Raw genomic sequence first — 20332 nt, 5'->3', positions numbered from 1 at the left:
GCAATACCTAACTTCTGGCCAAAGACATTAACATCTCTACACAAAGATTTAGCCCCAAGTAAGAATTACTTATATGCACATCCCAAACTTACAGCAATCCATTCGACAACAGGATGAATGATAATCCTCCTTAACACTAAGCCATCCTATAAACTACAGACCAATAGGTTACCTTCCAACAATATACAAATTAAAAGTCAGACAGCAACTGAATGTGCAAAAAAAAAAAAAAAAAATAGAAGGGAAAGGATCAGATGAGAAGGAAAGAAAATTGGAAAAAACAAAACAGTGGTAAATACACAGATCTTCTGGAACAACCTCATGTTGACCAAGATTTGATGCAAGAATGGCTAAGAAGAGGTGAAATTAAATCAAAAGATGAAAGGCTAATAATGGCAGACAAGGACAGTGGACTACATACAAGTTGATTTACAAAGACCATTGAAAATGTGAGCAGTAGAGAAATGCAGATTTGATTAAAAAAAAAAAAAAAAAAAAAAAAAAAAAAAAAGAACTGGAAACAGTCACACATCTTGTTAATAGGTGTGATACACTGATGGTAGAGGGCCTATACAATAAAAGGCACAATAATATGGCAAGACTGCTGTACTGAGGATTGTGCAAACACTACAAAATAGAGGTACATGAGAAAAGTACATGTAGCTGTTAAGAGTGTATTCACTGTTGCAGTCCTAACAAATGGGTTATCTGGCTCCCAGTAGCCCTCAGTTGGTCAAAATACCAAAGGTAAGTAAAAATGACGTAGGTTGCAGTCTGTTGTAAAGGATGTCAGGGCCTCCGATACAAAAGGAGGCAGCTGACATCACATCCTCAGTCTTTCTTGCCATAACAGTCAGGAGCCCCCAGACAATAAGGCTTAAACCAAAAACCAGTTTGATAAATTAAGCCTGTACCTCAGGAAAAGAGAATAGGAGAGGACTACAAAAAGGGGGGGGGGGGGAACCAGGACTGCAGCAGTGAATACACTCGAACAACTACATTTATGGTAAGTGTACACAACTGTACTATGTCATCGTGTTTCACTGTTACAGTTCTAACAAATGGATTGATTACCAAAGCCCAGAGAAAAAGGGGGGAGGAACCAACAGCATCAAGGGTTGGAGATAATGCCCTGCAACACCGCAGTGGCAAACCCTGCCATGGCTCTAGAAAACAGAGGCAAATTATAATGCTTTGTGAAAGTGTGAACAGAAGACCATGTTGCAGCCTCCAGAATGTCTTTAGTAAGAACACCCCTTAGAAAGGCTGCAGAAGTGGAGGCCGCTCTAGTAGAGTGAGTCCTAACCCCCTGAGGCAGTTTTTTGCCATGAAGGGAATAACAAAAAGTAATGCAATATGCACTCCATTTAGAAATGGTTTGCTTAGAAATAGCCTTGCCCTGGGCTCCAGGGGCAAAACTGACCAATAACTGTGCTGATTTCCAAAGGTCCTTAGTCCTGTCCACGTAAAACCTGAGCTGTCTGTACACATCAAGAGAATGTAGGATCCTTTCACCTCTATCGCGAGGATTAGGAAAGAAGGTAGGAAGGCGTACGGACTGCTTAAGAGTCAGGCTGGAAACCACCTTAGGCATAAAGGAGGGATTAGTCCTCAGAGAGACTATCAGCATGGAAAATAAGAAAAGGATCCACGGCCATCAAAGCCTACAACTCCGAAACCCTCCTTGCTGAAGTTATAGCCAAGAGGAAGGTGGTCTTCCAAGAGAGAAACTTTAAATCTGCAGAGGCAGCTGGCTCAAAAGGAGGAAAAGTGATTTTCTCCATTAAGATCCCAGGCTGGAGTAGGTGCTCTTCTGGGCGGTTTTAAATTGCAAGCACCTCTGAGAAACATTTTCATCAGGGGATGAGAGAAAATGGGCTGTTCAAAAGAACAATGAGCAGAGATGGCTGAAGCATGGGTCTTGATAGAGGAAAAAGAAAGACTACCCTGAAGCAAATCAGCCAGGTATTCCAGGATCAGAGGAAGGGTAGGTTGAGAAGCAGACTCCCCTCTAGCCTGCATTCTTCTAGCCTACATCCAGTGAAAGAACCTTTCCCATTTGCGAGCATAGGATTTGCTAGTGCTAGGCCTCCTGGCCTCACTCAGCACGTCAACCACCTGTTGGGAAAGGGAAGGAGTCATACAATTTGGCATGCTGCCAAATGGAGAGACTGAAGATGAGGATGTAGAATGTTTCCCCTTTCTTGAACCAAAAGATATGGCTTCAGAGGAAGATGCCAAGGAGGAAGATGGGAGAGACTATGAAGCAGCAGATACCAATACTGTCTGGGCCAGTCTGGAGCTATGAGAATAGTCCTTGGATGTTCATCCCCGATATTCATTAATACTCTGGGAGGAAGAGGAGGGAAGGCATACACTGATAGCAACGTCCAAGGGAAAGACAGGGCATCCACTTTCCAGTCTCTACTATGCTGCTGTCTGGTGCAAAAGAGGTAGCAGATGGTTGTCTGGGGAGGAGAAAAGATCCACCTGAGGAGTGCCCCAATTGAATGATGCTGTAAAAAACTGCTCTGTTCAGCTGCCACTCATGAGGATCCTGAGTTTGCCTGCTCAACTGGTCTGCCAAAACATTGAGCCTCCCTGGAAGAAAGTAAGTGAGCTAGGAGATGGAGGTCCAGGGATGCTGCCATGGACCAAAGATTCATGCTTTGCCTGCACAGGGGTAAGAGCGAGTCCCTCCCTACTTGTTGATGTACCACACGACCATGGTGTTGTCTGTCCTGACAAGCAGGGTCCCTGGAGAAAGAAGATGCTTGAAAGCCAGTAAGACCTGCTGAACTGCAATCAATTCCTTTAGATTTATGTGCAGGTGCATCTGCTGGGCGTTCCAACGTCCCCTGTATGCATCTGCCATCCAGGTGTGCTCCCCAGGCATAGTCCGATGCGTCTGTAGTCAGAACTTGAGTGGCAAGAGTTGTCCAAAAAGGCATGCCTTTGTTTTGAAGACAGGCAGCTGCCCACCATAGAAACTCTGCCTGCAGAGATGGAAGCAGAGGAATCATCATATCCAGGTCCTCTGTGTGTTGACACCAAATGTTCTTGAGGTACCATTGCAATTTCCACATATGCAGTCTTGCATATGGGATCATGAGAATACAAGATGCCATAAATCCCAGAGCTTGCAGGTATTTCCTTGCAGAGAGTTTGGACAGGCTTGCCAAGTCCTTGAAGTAAACTGAAAGAGTTGTCTGCTTCTCCTGGGTGAGATATATCTAGGCGGCTGTGTTCAGACTCGCTCCCAGGAATGTTATCTCCTTGGATGGTACCATTTTCAATTTTTCCACATTAAAAGTGTAACCCAGGGAAGAGAGAAGAGTCTACAAATTCCAGATCCTTTAATAGCTGTTCCTGAGAACTTGCTTGAATCAGACAGTCATCCAAGTATGGGTAAATCTGAATTTTCTTCTGCCTGCAAAAAGCAATGACTGGGGTCAGGCATTTTGTGAAGACTCTGGGAGCAGTAGATAAGCCAAAGGGCAGCACAGAGAATTGGTAATGTTGTTCGCCCACTCTAAAACGAAGGCACTGCCTGCAACTTTCCCTGATAGGAATGTGCAGATAAGCCTCTCTGAGATCCAAGGTTACCAGCCAGGAATCCTTTTCTAGCAGTGGTAGCAACTGATGCAGAGTGAGCATTTTGAACTTTGGAATTACTAGAAAAAAAGAGTTCAGAATGGAAAGCTCCAGGATAGGAAGCCAGGTGCCTTCTTTTTTCGGAACTAGGAAAAGCCTAAAATAAAAGCCCTGGCCTACATGCTGAGCAGGAACTAATTCTATTGCTCCCAGATGAGACAGAGACAAAATTTGTCTTTCTACTTCTGCCCTTTGGTTTGGAGGAATGTCCAGGAATCCCTTGGGAGTTGGAAATGTGCGGAAAGAAAACTTGTGCCCTAGGGACATCGTTCTGAGCACCCATTTGTTGTCTGTGATAGTGGCCCAAACATCTGCAAAAAGGGCCAACCTTCCCCCTAAAGGACTGTCCCGGCAAGCAAGAACAGGCAGAAGTTGTAAAAAGTCATTGAGAGAGTGTTTTGATGGAGATGCAGGCTTGGAGCTTCCCCCTTTAGAAGTGGAAGCCTGCCAATGCCTAGATCTTTGAGGGATAAGCCCCCTGCCCCATAGAAGATTTGTAACCTTTAGTCCTGGAACGGTTCTGTCTGCTGTTATCAGGAAAGGTCCAACTTTTGGAAGGGTAATTGCTGCTAAAGCGAGGGGGTTGAACTTGCAGAAAATCCTTAACAATTTGCATGGACTTGGCCTTATCCTATCTTCTTCAATACCTCCTCTGCTTTGCTGCCAAAAAGACTGTCTTTATGCAAAGGTACATCCAAAAGTTTAGCCTTGACAGGTTCTGGAAGAGGCTGTTCTCTGAGCCAAGCATGCCTTCTAATAACAAATCCAGTAGCCGTATCCCTGATAGAGGCCTCAAGGATGTCAACACCACAATGTAAAGAATGCTTACTGACCAGACTGGTGGAATTCAGTAAATTCTGCATGTCTTTGCTCTCTGCCAAAAGAGGTACACTTGCTATCCTACACTTAATAGTCTCCAAAGGTGTGCTGCTGGTACTTCAGCATATGAAGCAGACAATTGGTAGCCCTAATAGCTAGGGTGGCAGAGGTATAAACCTTCTTGCCCCACCTATCTAGGTTCCTAGACTCCTTGGTCAGAGGGGAACAGGATTCCTGGTAACGGTGGCCTTAAACTCCTTTAGGGCCCTGAGAAATAACCTCTGGATCTGCCAACAGATTCCTGAAAAGAAACAGATGAGAATCAGGGACCTTATAGTACCGGTCAAGTTTCCTGGGAGCAGGCGAAACCGAACTTAGAGACAAAGAATTTTCTAGAAACACATCAACAACTTCCAACACAGGAGGAATAGCAAGAGGCTTATGCTGAGGTAAATCCAGAAACTCCCTAATCCGTTTTTTTGGATTGGGGATAATCCTGACTTTTCCATTTAAAATGTTCTCTGAGAGTATTTAAAGTATCACCAAAAGAGAAATCCTCTGGAGGAGATGCCGAAGGGATGGACTCCTCTGCATCTGAATCCTCAAAAGGAGGAAAGGCCTGAGAAAATTCCTCTTCATCAGCAGAAATGCTGGAAGAATCAGAACCTGAGCAGGTCAAAACCTCAGGAGACATCCCTACTCCTTTTAGAAGGAGGAAGATGAGAACCCCTAATAAGAGTCAAGAAATCATTAGCCATTTTGACCATTTGGGATTGAGGGGAATGAGAAGCAGCTGGAGTCTGCCTTTTCACAGGCTTACGAATGGAAGATTTACCTGCAAGCCTGAAGGACTCGGGAGGCCTGGCAACCGCTGAAGATGCAGCAGAGGTTGAAGGAAGAAGAACGCAAAACAGAGGTCTTGGACAGCTTAGCGGCTCTGGCTCCAGCAGAAGAGGCGACCGGCGACAGGTCGGAAGGCAAAACGGAGGACTAAGGGACTCTGATTCAATCAAGGCCTGCGGTTGTACATCAGTGGACTGCAGGGACTGCAAAGGCACCTCACTGGCTACCATCTGACGCCCAACTTAACCTCATCCGAGGACTTAGATTTCAGAGGCCTGTCATGGTCCTTATCCTAATGTTTCTTTGGAACATTCGAAGCCTGAAGACCGGTGGACGCCATACCAATGAACTTAGGCCAAACTCCAAAATGCCTAGCCAAAATCCTAGCCCAACGACGGATAGTACGCAGATTAAAGGAGGCACAGAGATCACAGTTGGGAACGTCGTGGTCAAGGCCTAAACAAATAACTTTTTCGGACATTCGTTAAGGTAAGAAAAGAGGATCCCCAACAGGGTACTTAGCTGTAGTAGACTTCAACTCTTGTAGTCGGAAACAAACAACGGTAAACTGCCAACCGGAATGAAAAGCTTCTGCTTCGGGCTCCACAGCAAGGAAGACTAAGGATGTGACGTTGGCTGCCTCCTTTTGCATCGGACGCCCTGAAGTCCTTTACAACCAATGGTATTTTTACTTACATTTGGTATTCTGGCCGACTTGAGGGCTACCGGGAGCCAGATAACCCATTTGTTAGGACTGCAACAGTGAAACACGATGAACATCATTGGAAACATGAACCACGAAGTATTACAGAGAATGATGAAGTTTATATCACATAGGATCATCTACTACCAAACAAGCCTCAGCATTTGATCAAACTTAAAAACACCACAATTTTCAAGCAAAGCCTCAGACAAAACCTCACCAACCTTTGGATCTGTCCATGCACTAATCCTAACTAGTGTCCTTACTTCTCAACTATTTCAGACTCTTCATAATTTTATTTTATTGCTATAATTTGTCTATTACCAATCTTTAATTTACTCCAGGTGCACGGTTTCTTTTTTCCAGCTTTTGCTCTGGCTAATATTACACTTGCTATATTCCATCTACCATACTTGTGTATTTCAGTGCACAGTTATGTTAGTTTCTTATTTAACTAGTTTTTTGGGTTTTTTCCTTTGTTATTGTATTTACCTTAACTTCCTGCTTATTTACTTTCTGTAACTTTATCTATTCTGTTTTACTTATGGAGCTTTTATCCCCATGTCTCTGCTGAAAATGGGCTTTCAGCCCAGTCAGACAATACCTGGTAACAAATGTAAATAAATAAAATTACCAATATTTCAAAAAATAAATGTGAGAAAAACAGATCTAGTAAACCATGAAAAAAGACACATAAATACTGGTAGGAGCAACAGGTATAATAAAAAATGTTTTACAGTTGCACTTAAATATGCTACCAATACATGTAACGCTGTATTAATTACAAAAGGAGGCAATTCCGGCCCCATTGTGGGTGCTGAGAAGAGCACTCTTGGAGAACATGAAAGACTGAAACAATACTAATTTCATGAATTCTAACTATATCCTGACTTAGGAATGGGATCCATTCCCATGGTATTAGAAACCCAAAATACTTATAGAAATGAAACAGGGGGACATTAATTCTAGATTTGATATGACTGCAATGACTGAAAGTCCATCAGAGCTTGCAAGGGAACCTATGACCTACTTTTCTGGAACCAGCTTGGGATTAGTGCTATTATTTTTGTCCTAGTGAGAGAAACAGCAGAATAACTGTTTCCTAGTTGCATGGGACTGCGGTTAATTACTAGTAGCAGCCAAGTAGTAACCAATGTACAAATCACTACGGTTTCTCATTCTTGGCAATCCTTGCTCAATTCCTCCAATGTAACTAGTAATCGTTTTATCACAGACTCACGAGTTTGTTCATACATCTTTCTTTGCCAGTCTGCTAGATCTAGGAGCTTTAAGGCACTGCAACAAATGCTATACTTTTACTGACAACTCTGTTTCAAGATACAAGTATAATCCCTGAATCTAAACCAATATCTTATGTAAAAAAGGTAGGTTCTGCCTATCAATCAATTTCTTTGAAAGGGTCACTGAAGTCCTGGATAAAGGTTTGATAGTGCATACTGCTTACTTTAACTTTGGCAAAAGCTTTGACACCATCTCACATTCTGATTATCAGAGAGGAACTCTCCCAACTCAAGCCTATATATATATATTCCACTTATAGCCAAGTAGCTCTTCAATGGAATACAAACTGTTAAGATGGGGGGGGGGGGGGTGTTACCTCTTCTAGCTAGACTGTCACCAAAGTTCAACAGGACTTTCTCCCTGGCTCCCTGCTGTCTGGCATCTACTCTTCAGAAGTGAAAGCAGATGAAAATGGGCTATGACTATTGGAGAGAAATTTCGACAGGGGATACTGTTATCTACTCAATATGACTTAAGTTTGTTGAAAAATGCAAAATGGGTGTGGTTTACCCATGAGCGATCACAGCACTCTCAAATCAACTCATTGGTTTCTGAAAAATGAATATCAAAACTAGTGAGCAAAAACAGTAAACACTAAAATATTTTTGTAAGGGTGGGGCAAGCATCCTTACACCCCGCCAATGTAGGCCCCCCCCCAAATTATGTATACCAACCCCCAATTGCGCCGGAATGGAGAAAAGTGAAAAATCCATGGAAAATGCTTCACCATCTCACACAGTAAACCATATTGCAGTGAAACTCAGTGCAATATTAAATTTTGAAACTAGCGCCACTTGCTCACCAAGTCATCAAATGACCTGCAATTATGACATTGGGTGTAATTTTCAAATCGCCCTTGAACGCTTGGATAATTAGGCAGAGCCTTGAACAGACCATTTCCTAGTGTGCCAGTCATGGGCTCACCTTAAATGCTAGACAATGCAGTAGTGTCAACATTTAGAAAGGACCTCTTCAAAACAGACGCAACAATCTGCGATTTTGATATGGATGTTAATCATTTTTGTTTTGATCACCATATTTCAGTTGCAGTTAAGAAGTTCTTCTAACTTGCCCAACTTATCTGTCCTCTACATCCCATGCAGTATTTGCCCTGATATTATATGCTTCTGTATTAGCCCTATACATAAATATATGATCCTTTTTGAAATGTATCTGGCCAGGAAAGACACAAAGGTTTCTGTTAGATGAAGATGGATTAGTATCTTTACTGTTACAGTTGATTATATATACATAATTTATTAATTACGTACGTGTGTGTGTGTGCGCACTATATGCACACACACACAGACACACACACACACACACACACACACACACACACACACACACACACACACACACACACACACACATATATATACTGGAAATAAAAAGTTTACACACCCCTGTTAAAATGCCAGGTTTTTGTGATATTAAAAAAATGAGACCACAATAAATCATTTCAAAAAACTTTTCCCACCTTTAATGTGACCTATAACCTGTACAATTCAATTGATAAATCTGTTAGGGAAAAAAAATATTAAAAATAAAAAATGTACAACTTGCTGGTTGCATAAAAGTCTGCACACCCTTAAACTAATACTTTGTTGAAGCATCTTTTGATTTAATTACAGTACTTCTTCTTGGGTACACATCTACCATCAACTAAAGAGACACTGATTAACCCCAAATAAAGTTCAGCTGTCCTAGTAGGATTTTCCTGGCATTTACTCAGTTGCCTGCTACAGCAAAAGCCATGGTTCGCAGAGAGCTTACAAAGAACACCATGAAGACAGTCATCAAAAAGTGGAGAAAATATGGGACAACAGTGACGTTGCAAAGAACTGGACGTCCCTGCAAAACTGATGAAAAGACAAGACGAAAACTGGTCAGGGAGGCTGCCAAGAGACCTACAGCAACACTGAAGGAGCTGCAGGAATTTTTGTCAAGTACTGGTCGTATACTACATGTGACAATCTCCCATAATCTCCATATGTCTGAACTATAGGGTAGGGTTGCATGAAGGAAGTCTTTTCTTACACAGAAAAACATCCAGGCCTGGCTAAAATTTGCAAAACAATACATAAAATCTACCAAAAGCATGGGGGAAAATGTGTTATGGTCTGATGAGATCAAGGTTGAACTTTTTGGCCACAATTGCAAAAAGGTATGTTTTGCGCAAAAACAACATTTCGCATCACCAAAAGAAAACCATCCCCACGGTGAAGCATGGTAGTGGTGGTGGTGGCAGTATCATGCTTTGGGGTTGCATTTCTTCAGCTGGAACTGGGGCTTTAATCAAGGTGGAGGTAATTATGAACAGTTCCAAATACCAGTCACTTTTGGTCCAAAACCTTCTGCTAGAAAGATGAAGATGAAGAGGAATTTCATCTTTCAACACGACAATGACACGAAGCATACATCCATATCAACAAAAGAATGGCTTCACCAGAAGAAAACTAAAGTTTTGGAATGGCCCAGCCAGAGTCCAGACCTAAATCCAATAGAAAATCTTTGGGGTGACCTGAAAAGGGCTGTGCACAACAGATGCCCTGGCAATATGACAGATTTGGAGCGCTTTTGCAAGGAAGAGTGGGCAAATATTGCCAAGACAAGATGTGCTATGCTGATAGACTCCTACTCAAGAAGATTGAATTCTGTAATTAAATCAAAAGGTGCTTCAACAAAGTATTAGTTTACGGGTGTGCACACTTATACAACCAGCGTACTGTACTTCTTATTTTTTTATAATTTTTCCCCTAAAAGATTGGTTATTCAATTGAATTGTACAGGTTATAGGTCACATTAAAGGTGGGAAAAGTTTTAAAATATGATTTACTGTGGTCTTATTTTGTTTATACCACAAAAACCTGGCATTTTAACAGGGGTGTGTAAACTTTTTATATCCAATTTATATACACTGGGGGATGTGGGGGGCATAGCCCCCTACATAAATGCAGTTTATGCACTATTATATACATGTGTATCCATTAAAAATGCATTGAAATTTATAACGTCAGTAAAAACTGGTTGCAATATGTGGGGGGCTACACCCCCCACACCCTCCAATGTGGGGGGCTCTGCCCCCACCCCTAACTTTATATTCTCACTCCAGGGTCACACTGCAGTGGGGCACGGGCTATATTCCATTTTCGACCAAATGTACTTTCAGTCAAGTGAGGTTTCAGTGAAGTGGGCTGCCTGACATCATTTTCGACCACAAATGTGATTCGACTAAAAGCAGTAGACCCATTTTATATATATATATATATATATATATATATATATATATATATATATAGACACACACACACACACACCAAAAGATTACTACTGTTATGGTACAAAACTGTACCATATTCTTTAAAAATAGTCACTGTAACAGTAAATCCAAATGTATGGGTAGCATATCACGCAATACTCCATTAAGCTGGAAGAAGAGAAATTAACTACTTATAACTCAGTGGCTGAAATAATTTTTTCAAGAATGGGAGTTACCAAAGCTGCTACCACTAATCCATTTCAAAAATAGTGCATCCTCAGTAGATGAATCTGTAATGGCATATAAACATACATTGTCAAAGAATGAGACACTATAGTTCTGCAATCTGACAAATTGTTCTGTCCACTGTCGGCCATAACCAAAATATAAACTCAGAACAAGTCTGTGGCCTAGAAAACAAAGCAGAGTGAACACATTCAACAGGAAAGAATGTGCAGGGGTTTACTAAATCTCATTTACAAGAAAATGTATCAACATTTCCTATGGGTAATGACACAACAAATGAAGCAAAACTATTCAAATAAAGCCTTGAAAGGTGCTAAACTATACCTAGTTAAGTGCTTTCACTATGAACAGATTATATATATATATATATATATATATATATATATATATATATATATATATATAATCTATATATGGGTCTACTTCACATGGTCGACAGGCCATATGATCGACATCCATTTGGTCGACAGTTCATTTGGTCGACAAGCATGTTATGTGGGGGGCTTCGCCCCCCCACACCCCCCCTAACTATATATACATCAACTCCAGGGTCGCACAACATTGGGGAGGGGGGCAAATCTGCCTGTCGACCAAATGAGTGTCGATCATATGGCCTGTAGACCATCTCAGGTAGACCTACAATCCAGAGATAATAAATATATGGATTCACTTTATAATCTCGAAATACTGAAATATTAAATTTCAGTATCTTGAGACTTCTTCTTTTGGCTTTTTCCTGGTTAGGGGTCACCACAGCGGATCACCTGCCTGCTCATGATTGGCAGTGGAGTTTTAGGGTGCCGAGGTGCTAGCCCGGCGCCCAACCTTCCACAGAAGGCAGACACACGCACACACACACACCTAGGGCCAATTTGGAGTGTCCTAATCCACCTACAGCATGTCTTTGGGATGTGGGAGGAAACCGGAGCACCCGGAGGAAACTCACGCGACCACAGGGAGGACATGCAGACTCCGCACAGAAGGCACCCTAGCCAAGAATCGAACCGAAGATCCTCTTGCTGTGATGCAGCAATGCTAACCGCTGCACCACCATGGCCGCCCATCCAGTATCTTGACACTAAAAAGCCAAAAAACCAAAACATCGAAACCCGAAAACCACGAAATTCAAAACATCGAACATATACACACCATACACCACACAACACATACACCAGCCTCCCCACATTAAAACAAACAAAAAAACACACACAAACACAATACAAATAAATAAATCTACCCTACTTATAAAGCGGGGGGCAAGCCCCCCTGAACCCCCATGTGGGGGCTGCACACCCCACACCCCTGCCACTTATATAAACTAACTCCGAAGTTGCACTCAACAGAAAAAGACAGTAAACTCACCACTACACACTACACTCCCCTCGCGCACATACATCACAAATGTGCAACCACCACCACTTTCAACACTTACAAACTCATACTCTTACCAACCTACCCTAACCCACACCTAAAACTTCAGAACACACTCACATACACTCAAATCTCTATCCAAAACCCATAAAAAAATATATATTCACTTGCCTTGATCTCCAACCATATCCACATACAAAACATAAATCAGGCACACAGTACATCCCACATCCCGTAGCGCACCACCAAAATCACAAATTCGACATTTCCGGATTCGCAGTTATGAGGTTTTGCTATTTTGGAAGTTCAGCTTTATAGTCTCGAAATACTGAAATCTGATATTTCAGTATTTCAAGATTATAAAGTGTATATATATATATATATATATATATATATATATATACACACACACATACACATATACACACACACACACACACACACACACATATATTCATACACAAGCACACACATACATATGTATATATATTTTCATACACAAGCACACACACATATATATACCCGCCCCCACACACACAACACACACATTTGTGTGTGTGTATGTATATATATATATATATATATATATATATATATATATACATATATATATATAAATAATATATATATTTTTTTCATTCATACACAAGCACACACACATATACATACCCACCCAGACGCGCACACGTGTGTGTGTGTGTAAATATATATATATATATATATATATATATATATATATATATATATATATATATATATATACACACACACACACACACACACACACACACACACACACACACACACACACACGTATACATACATCAAGGCAGCAGCTTATGCCAATTACAGGAAATCTATCATTATCAAACATACTCTCTTTAGATATAAATAGCACAAAGGTAAAACAGAAGTCTCAGAATACATAGGTGAAGCATTTAGTGCTCTTTTTAATAGTCTCCATCTCCAGATGAATAAGCTTTTATAATTTTAGCCCTCTCTGAAAGAACTTTAATTTTCTTACATTTTATTTCTTTTCAGGTAAGACAGAAGCCACAACTTTCTGCCTTCTGATTTTAACAGCTTACTTTAACCTATTGCAGGGCAGCCACAGTGGTGCAGCGGTTAGCGTTGCCACCTCACAGCAAGAGGTTCTCCAGTTCGATTCCCGGCTAGGGTGCCTTATGTGCGGAGTCTGCATGTCTTCCCTGTGGTGGCGTGGGTTTCCTCCAGGTGCTCCGGTTTCCTCCCACATCCCAAAGATATGCAGTAGGTGGATTGGACACTCTAAACTGGCCCTAGGTGTGAATGTGTGTGTGTGCCTTCTGTGGAAGGTTGGGTGCCGGGCTGGCAACTAAACACCGTAAAACTCCACTGCCAATCATGAGTGGACAGATGATCCACTGTGGCAACCCCTAACCGGGAAAAGCTAGAAGAAGACTTTAACCTATTGCAGTGATCATAACTTTTTATCATCATGTTCAAGCCCCATACAGATTAAACATTTGGAGAGAATTTTGGGGACTAACTGTCCCCTCCATTTACACTTATTTGCCAACTTACCCCTAGTCACACACATAAATAACAAAACTGGGTAATTTTAGCCACCAGATCTATTATCATTATTACACAATCAATACATTGTTGAAGCAAGCAGGAAATGTTAATCTGTTGAAAGCAGCAATAGCTGGTAAGAACATACAGTGGTTCAGCAAATAAGACAGACATGCACAGACCAAATTAGTCTATACTGGTGTGAGTCATAGCTGTTGAACTCCATAAGAAGCTACTACATTTGCTAAAGATGGAAAGAAAAAATATAAGGGGTCAGAAGAGAACCCAGATGTCATAATTTAATGTTATAATGAATGTGGACATTTCAAACTTTCCTTATGAAAACACAAGTGTGAATAAAGAATCCAGTCATTTTTTGTAATCCCAAATTAGCAGACATCAGTCTTCAAAACAAAACTATATGTGCCTTGCAAAAGCATAAGTCACACAAATTAAGCAGGAAAAAAAATCTAACATTATGCCATTTACATAAATAATGCAAATTATAAGTTATATATTTACCATAACTTGGCATCTATATTGTTCATTTTCATTCTTCCTTACTATTGGGTTACAACTTGACCACATTTATACAGTCTAGGATCCAAGTCTAGAGCTCCTCCCTGTACCCATAATGCTCTAGCCTCTACCTAGCCTCCTCAGATCAAGTTTACTGCTAAATGTCCAAAAGTGCATAGTAATGACAGAAAAAAAGCAAGAAATAAACCAGAGGCTCAAACTAGGAACATCAAGTTCCCAAGAAATCTACAGGTCTTCTAGAAGCCACAAGGTTGGGGAATGGCTGGGAGGGAAGGTGAGGAAGAATGAAAATAGATAACACAGATGCCAAGTTATGGTAAGTACATAACTTACAAATCTGATGTTGTCCTTTTCATTCTTTCTCACTACTGGGTCAAAGTCACCAGCTATGTAACCTTTGGATGTCCTGAAGGAAGGACATGCTGGAGCACTGCTGAACCAAAGGAAGACCTGCTTCTGCAGACAATGCCCAATTTGTAATGCATCACAAAGATATTAGTTTTTGACCGGGTAGCTGCAGCACAAATATAATCAATCTATGCTCTGGAGGAAAAAGTAGATGACGCAGCCACAGACCTAGTTGAATGGGCTTTAGGACGACGAGGCAATTGCAGCCTATTTCTGGAATAGATCAAAGAAATGCAGTCTGTGACCCATTTAGCTAGAGTAACTTTAGAGACTGCTTGGCCTAGACGGTTGAGCGAAAAGGACACAAATTGTTATCAGCCTTTCTACAATGTTTTGTCCTATGAAGATAAAAATGTAGTTGCCTATGAACAAAGAAGATGCAGCATTATGTTCCCCATTGTTTGAAACATTTTGGAAGAAAACTGACAATTGTATGGACTGGTTTAAGTTGGTCTCTGTTGCTACTTAAGGCATAAAGGAGGTATTTGTATGAAGGGATACTCTGTTTATGAAAAATAATGTAGGGTGGTTTAGAAGACAGGGCCTGAATTTTAGACTCTCTTTGCTGATGCGATTGCTACCAAAAAGACCATTTTCCAAGAAAGGAATTTCATTTTTCAATCACTAGCTGGTTCAGAGGGCTTTTGAGTTAGGCCTTGTAGAACGACTGTGAGATCCCATGGATGGAAAGGATATTTTAAATCGGGGGTCTGAGCAGAAAGATTCCCTTCATGATAGCTTTACATAACCTTGATGTAGGGGGAAAGCCAAAAAGATTCACGGAATGAAGGTTTAATATGGCTGCCAACTGAAGTTTAATAGTACAAAAATTGGCTCTTTCCTTAAACAGGGATGCAAGGAAAAGAAGAATGGCTGAGACTGGAGCTGAAAACATATCAGTGTTCTCTTTGGATGCGCAGAAAGCAAATCTTTCCCAGTTGCTTCTACAATCCTTTTTAGTAAAAGGCTTTTGGGAAGCTAGCACAGAATCTTAAACAAGGGGAAGCAAGCCTGGACTTCTGTAGAATTACTAGAACTAGAGAAACCAAGTGGTCAGTTTGAAGATATGTAGACTTGGGTGATGACCCTCCAGTGGGTGAAAAAGGAGGTCTGTCTAGGTTCCAGTATCCATGGAGGATATTTCAGGTGAGACCAGGGAAAGGGGAGCCATATCTGATGAGGCCAGTAGGGGGCAATGAGGATTACTGAAATCTTCAACCGTTTTGCTTTCTGTAGAAACTTCAGGATCAAAAGTAGAAGAGGATAAGTGTAGAGGATACCAGAGGGCCAATAGAGAACCACAAGCATCCCTTGGAGACTCCCCTGGAGGGGGGATCAGAGCAAAGTACCTGCTGCACTTGTTGTTCTATGGAGATGTGAACAAGTCGCAGCAAGGTTGGCCCCGATGGCTCCAAATCAAGTTTGCTACGGATTGATCGAGGGACCATTTGTGGGGGTCAGAATGGACCTGCTGAGTTTGTCTTCAAAAATGCTGGACTTCATTGGTACGCAAGTTGCAAGTAGAAAGTGGCCTGTAGATTATAACCCTTTCCCAGACCCTCATGGCTTTTCTGCACAAGGGATACAAATGGGTTCCTCCTTGTTTGTTGATATACCAAACTACAGACATACTGTTGGTGTGAACTGCAGTAGTTCCTAGAGGGAGAACATCCTGAAAGGCTTGCAACGTGAGGAGGACTTCACTCATCTGAAGAGCATAGATAAGCCGTCTGAAGAGCATAGATAAGCAATCTGGTCTCTATGCGAGTCCACATGCCTTGGACCATCTTTCCCTTGAATTGACCCCCCCCCCCCAAATTGGAAGTGTCCATGGTCACCGTGGCTGTAAGGGAGAAGGAATGGCCTGACAATTGCTAGGTCATCTGAAAGAAGCCACCATTGAAGATGCTTTTTATAAAGCAAAGTCAACTTGCTAGGAACAGAGAGAGGCCAGTAAAGAATAGACCATTGAACAGCCAAGGCCCAAGGAAGCACTCACATAAAAAACCATGCTAACAGGACAATAGTGATGGCAGCCACCATGGACCTAACAGCTTGAAGCACTAGTCTTGTTGGTGGAGACTGAAGATCTAAGATCTAAGATAGCTCAGACATGGTCTCCCGACATTTATATGTGGTGAGGGGGTAATGATGCCATTTGATTCGATGTGTCCAGATGAGCCCCAGTAAAGTTCAAACTCTGTACTGGAGTTAGGTTTGATTTTGCCAGGTTTATGGTGATGCCCAGAGGACTGGATATTTTTAACAAGTAGTCTCTGGCTTGAATAAGTTGATACCTGTTTGGGGAAGTCAGAAGCCAGTCGTCCAAATATGGAAACACTCAGAATCCTCTCAGTCTCAGGTGAGATGTGACTACTGCCATGCGTCTGCTAAACACCCCGGGGGCTGTGGTGAATCCAAAGGGCAGAGCTCTGAAATGGTAATGACTGGCTCCTAAGCCTGAAGTGTAGATGACTCCTGGAGCATCTGTTTACTTTGATGTAATAGTACACATTCTTTAAGTCTACTGAGCACACCCAATTGTCCTTTCACAACGGCAGTATGACGGACTGAACTGTAACCATCTGGAACTTTGTTTTCTTTACGAACAAATTCAGGTTGCTTAGATCCAGAATGCATCTCAGGTTCCCAGTTTTCTCTGGCACTAAAAAGAAGTGGGTGTAAGTTCTGAATCCTCTTTGTTCAGTCGAGACCTCTTGGATGACTTTTTTTTTCAGTAGCTTTTGAATCTCTGGTACTGCATAGTCCCTCTGACTGGGTGGAACATCAGGGAGTTTCTTTAGTGTCGTTGGAGGTTGAAGGAAAAGGAGAGAAAGGCTCTTTGAAGCCCTGATTCTATGGTTCCCCTCTGCCTCTGGGGTGGCATCTTGGATTAAAACTTCCCCCTCTGCCTCTGGAGGATGAATCCCCATGTTGATCCTGGAAAGGCCCTTGGTATTCCAGAACACGTTTTTCTTGCCACCTCACTGACGTCTGCAAAAAGTAGGCTAAGGGATAGAAAACTAGATCCCGACAGCAGAAAGAGTCTTCCCTTCCTAATCATTGCAGGTTAGGGTCTCTTTTGACAGATGGCTCGAACAAGAAGGACCCATCAAAGGGAGCATTTCTTGAAGTCCTCTTACGACATGGTCTTTGCAAGAGAGTCAGAAAGTTCTTTGACCAGATCTCTCTGCAAGTGAGTAAAGTGTGCCAGGTAGTTTAATGCCCTCAGTGAGAAGGTGGCCAAGGCGTAAACACATTTATCAAACCTGTCCATCTCTCAGGACTCCCTGTTCAGCAGATGGATAGTGGAGCTTTGTTCAGCTAGCTCCTTTTTGGTAGCTGCTGCCACAACCACAGCATCTACTGGTCTACCCTTAGTCCAGTGCAGTAGGTCTTTGGGAGAGAGACAAAAACTCACTGGTTCAATAGCGTCCAGCTCCTTCCAGATCCATTGGGATACTAAATCCACAAGTTCATCTGCTGGTTGGTCACCCAAGACGTAGACAGGCCCATCCCTAAAGCCTCCAAAAACACAGAGACTCTTCAGAAGGAGTTTGGCCCGACCAACCACCTCTTTGCCTCAGGATCTCTTAAATGTCTCCAAAGTAGACATCCTCCAGTGGTGATCTTGGGGATCCTTCTCCCTCATCAAAGTCTGTGTCCTCAGGAAGGAAATGCAAGGGGGGGGGGTGATGTGCCTCCTCTCGCATGTCTTCCTAGGAGGAATTTCCTCTGTGGGATGTTCAGGGGAGATCTTGGAAGAAGGGGCTCCCTCTAGGGAAACAGTTTGGAGGCTTCTCAGAGTGGGCTGACCCTGGACAGGTATGATGTGCTCAATTCTCCAATCCAAAGGCAGATGGGGGGTATTATAGCTCACAGAGCTATCTACATGAAATGAGAGGACCCTTTCTACAACCTGGAAAGCCAACAGACTGGAGAGTCCCTCCCCAGCTCCCCTGGAGCCAAAGCAATTGAGGAAGAGAGGATAGGGACCTCAGATCCATGGTCCCCAAGCAGATTTGGACCAGAGCTGTCAAGCGCCAAAGGGCAGAGGGGAAGGGATGGATCCGATAAGGTTGCAGCCAAACCCTTACCCCTGGATCCGATAGGGACATCTCAGATCCAAGACCCACTGTGGTCTGACAACATCAGAGCAGAGGAAGTCAGGAAAACTGCCAGAGTCAAGGAATGAAGGCTCCTCAGATCAGAAACCGACTATCCCAGGTGGCTATGATCCTGGGTCTCTGATACAGTAGATAAAATCAGAGAAGGAGACTGCACTGTGATAGGGACACTTGCAGATCCCAGAGGGGATGGAGTAGTTAAAACCCCGATCTGGATCAGAGTCTTATCATCATCCTGTCCACATTAATTTCAAATATGCTCCTACAAGACCTCAAGGAAGCCACTGCCACTGGCCTGGAATGCCTTATCGAGGCCTGCAAAATCTTAGAAGGGAATGACAGAGACACTGACCTGATAGACTCTGGGGTCTGACTCCATACCCTCAGATCCTAGGACTTAACCGAAGAAGCAGGTCTTGGCGAACTCCTCAATGCAGAAGTACCAATCAGAACTTAGGATCCACTGGAGCAGAAGTCATCCTAGGGTCCGAGAGTGTCAGATCCAAAGGCTTTGGTAACTTGAAGGGCAGCTCCAAAGAATGCCTCAAGGACTTGTGAGGGCATTTCTTTTGGTCAGAAGACCCTATCACAGTCTAAGGGTGGTTGATCCCTTGGAGGAGGATCAGAAAGAGGTAAAAGCCCTATGAGTACCAATTTGTTCTTGTGGTCAGCAATAGCCCTGGGACTGAATCCCTCACAAATCTTACAAGCTGACCTAAGATGCTCTGGTCCTAAGCAATACACACATCTATAGTGCACATCAGAATGGGGAATCTTATGCCCACACTCTGAACAGCACTTAAACCCTGTTGGTTTCTCCAACATAATGACAGCACCAAACAAAGCACACACACAGAAAACACTATAAACACCAATACAGCAAGAAGACTATATAATCACTAACACAAGAAAGCATGAACTCTTAACTACACTTCCTTTCCGAGAACTACCACAACAACATGTGTAAAAGTAAATATTAGAAAGGGCCAAGGCCCAAAGAAAGCACATGGAAGGGAAGAACAGTAATTTCACACCTAACGCCTGCAAAAGACTCATGGGAGAGGAGGATAAAGAGGAAAGATAATAGGAAAAATCTGACATAGCAGGAAAGAAGTTAAAGGAATCCCAACTCTATTACTTTCGAACTTGAGACCTAGAAAATCCATGTCCGTCACTGATGGCGGAAAACGGGATCTGAGGAGGCTGGTTGGTGGGTACAGCATAATGGATAGTGGGAGGAGCTTGAGACTTGGGTCCTAGTTTGTATAAATGTGGCCGAGTCGAATCCAAGGATCAGCTCTGTAACCCAATAGTGAGGAAGAATGAAAAGGACATCATCAGATCATATTCTTATCAAAAACTGAGACAAGTCAGAGTACAGCTGTGCAAAGCAAGAACTCTGTTCTTTACTCTCACTTTGCAAAGCCTCTATAAATAACAAACTCAAGAGCCAAATGAGGCATCTAATTAAAAGAAAACACTCACCCCTGCCACTTCAGGGGA

General features: G+C 42.4%; 1 protein-coding gene across 1 annotated transcript in view; it reads right to left on the bottom strand.

Annotated features, from left to right (window-relative positions):
- MAMDC2 (MAM domain containing 2) overlaps positions 1-20332 on the bottom strand; it is a 1373080-nt gene that overhangs the window by 1313301 nt on the left and 39447 nt on the right. The gene's annotated exons all lie outside the window — the stretch shown is intronic.

This window comes from Protopterus annectens, chromosome 2.part2, assembly GCF_019279795.1.
Source record: "Protopterus annectens isolate FY-2018-M chromosome 2.part2, PAN1.0, whole genome shotgun sequence".
In the NCBI taxonomy this organism is placed as follows: Eukaryota; Metazoa; Chordata; order Ceratodontiformes; family Protopteridae; genus Protopterus; species Protopterus annectens.
The sequence above is the reverse complement of the archived record's forward strand: the minus strand, read 5'-3'. Positions and strand labels throughout refer to the sequence as shown.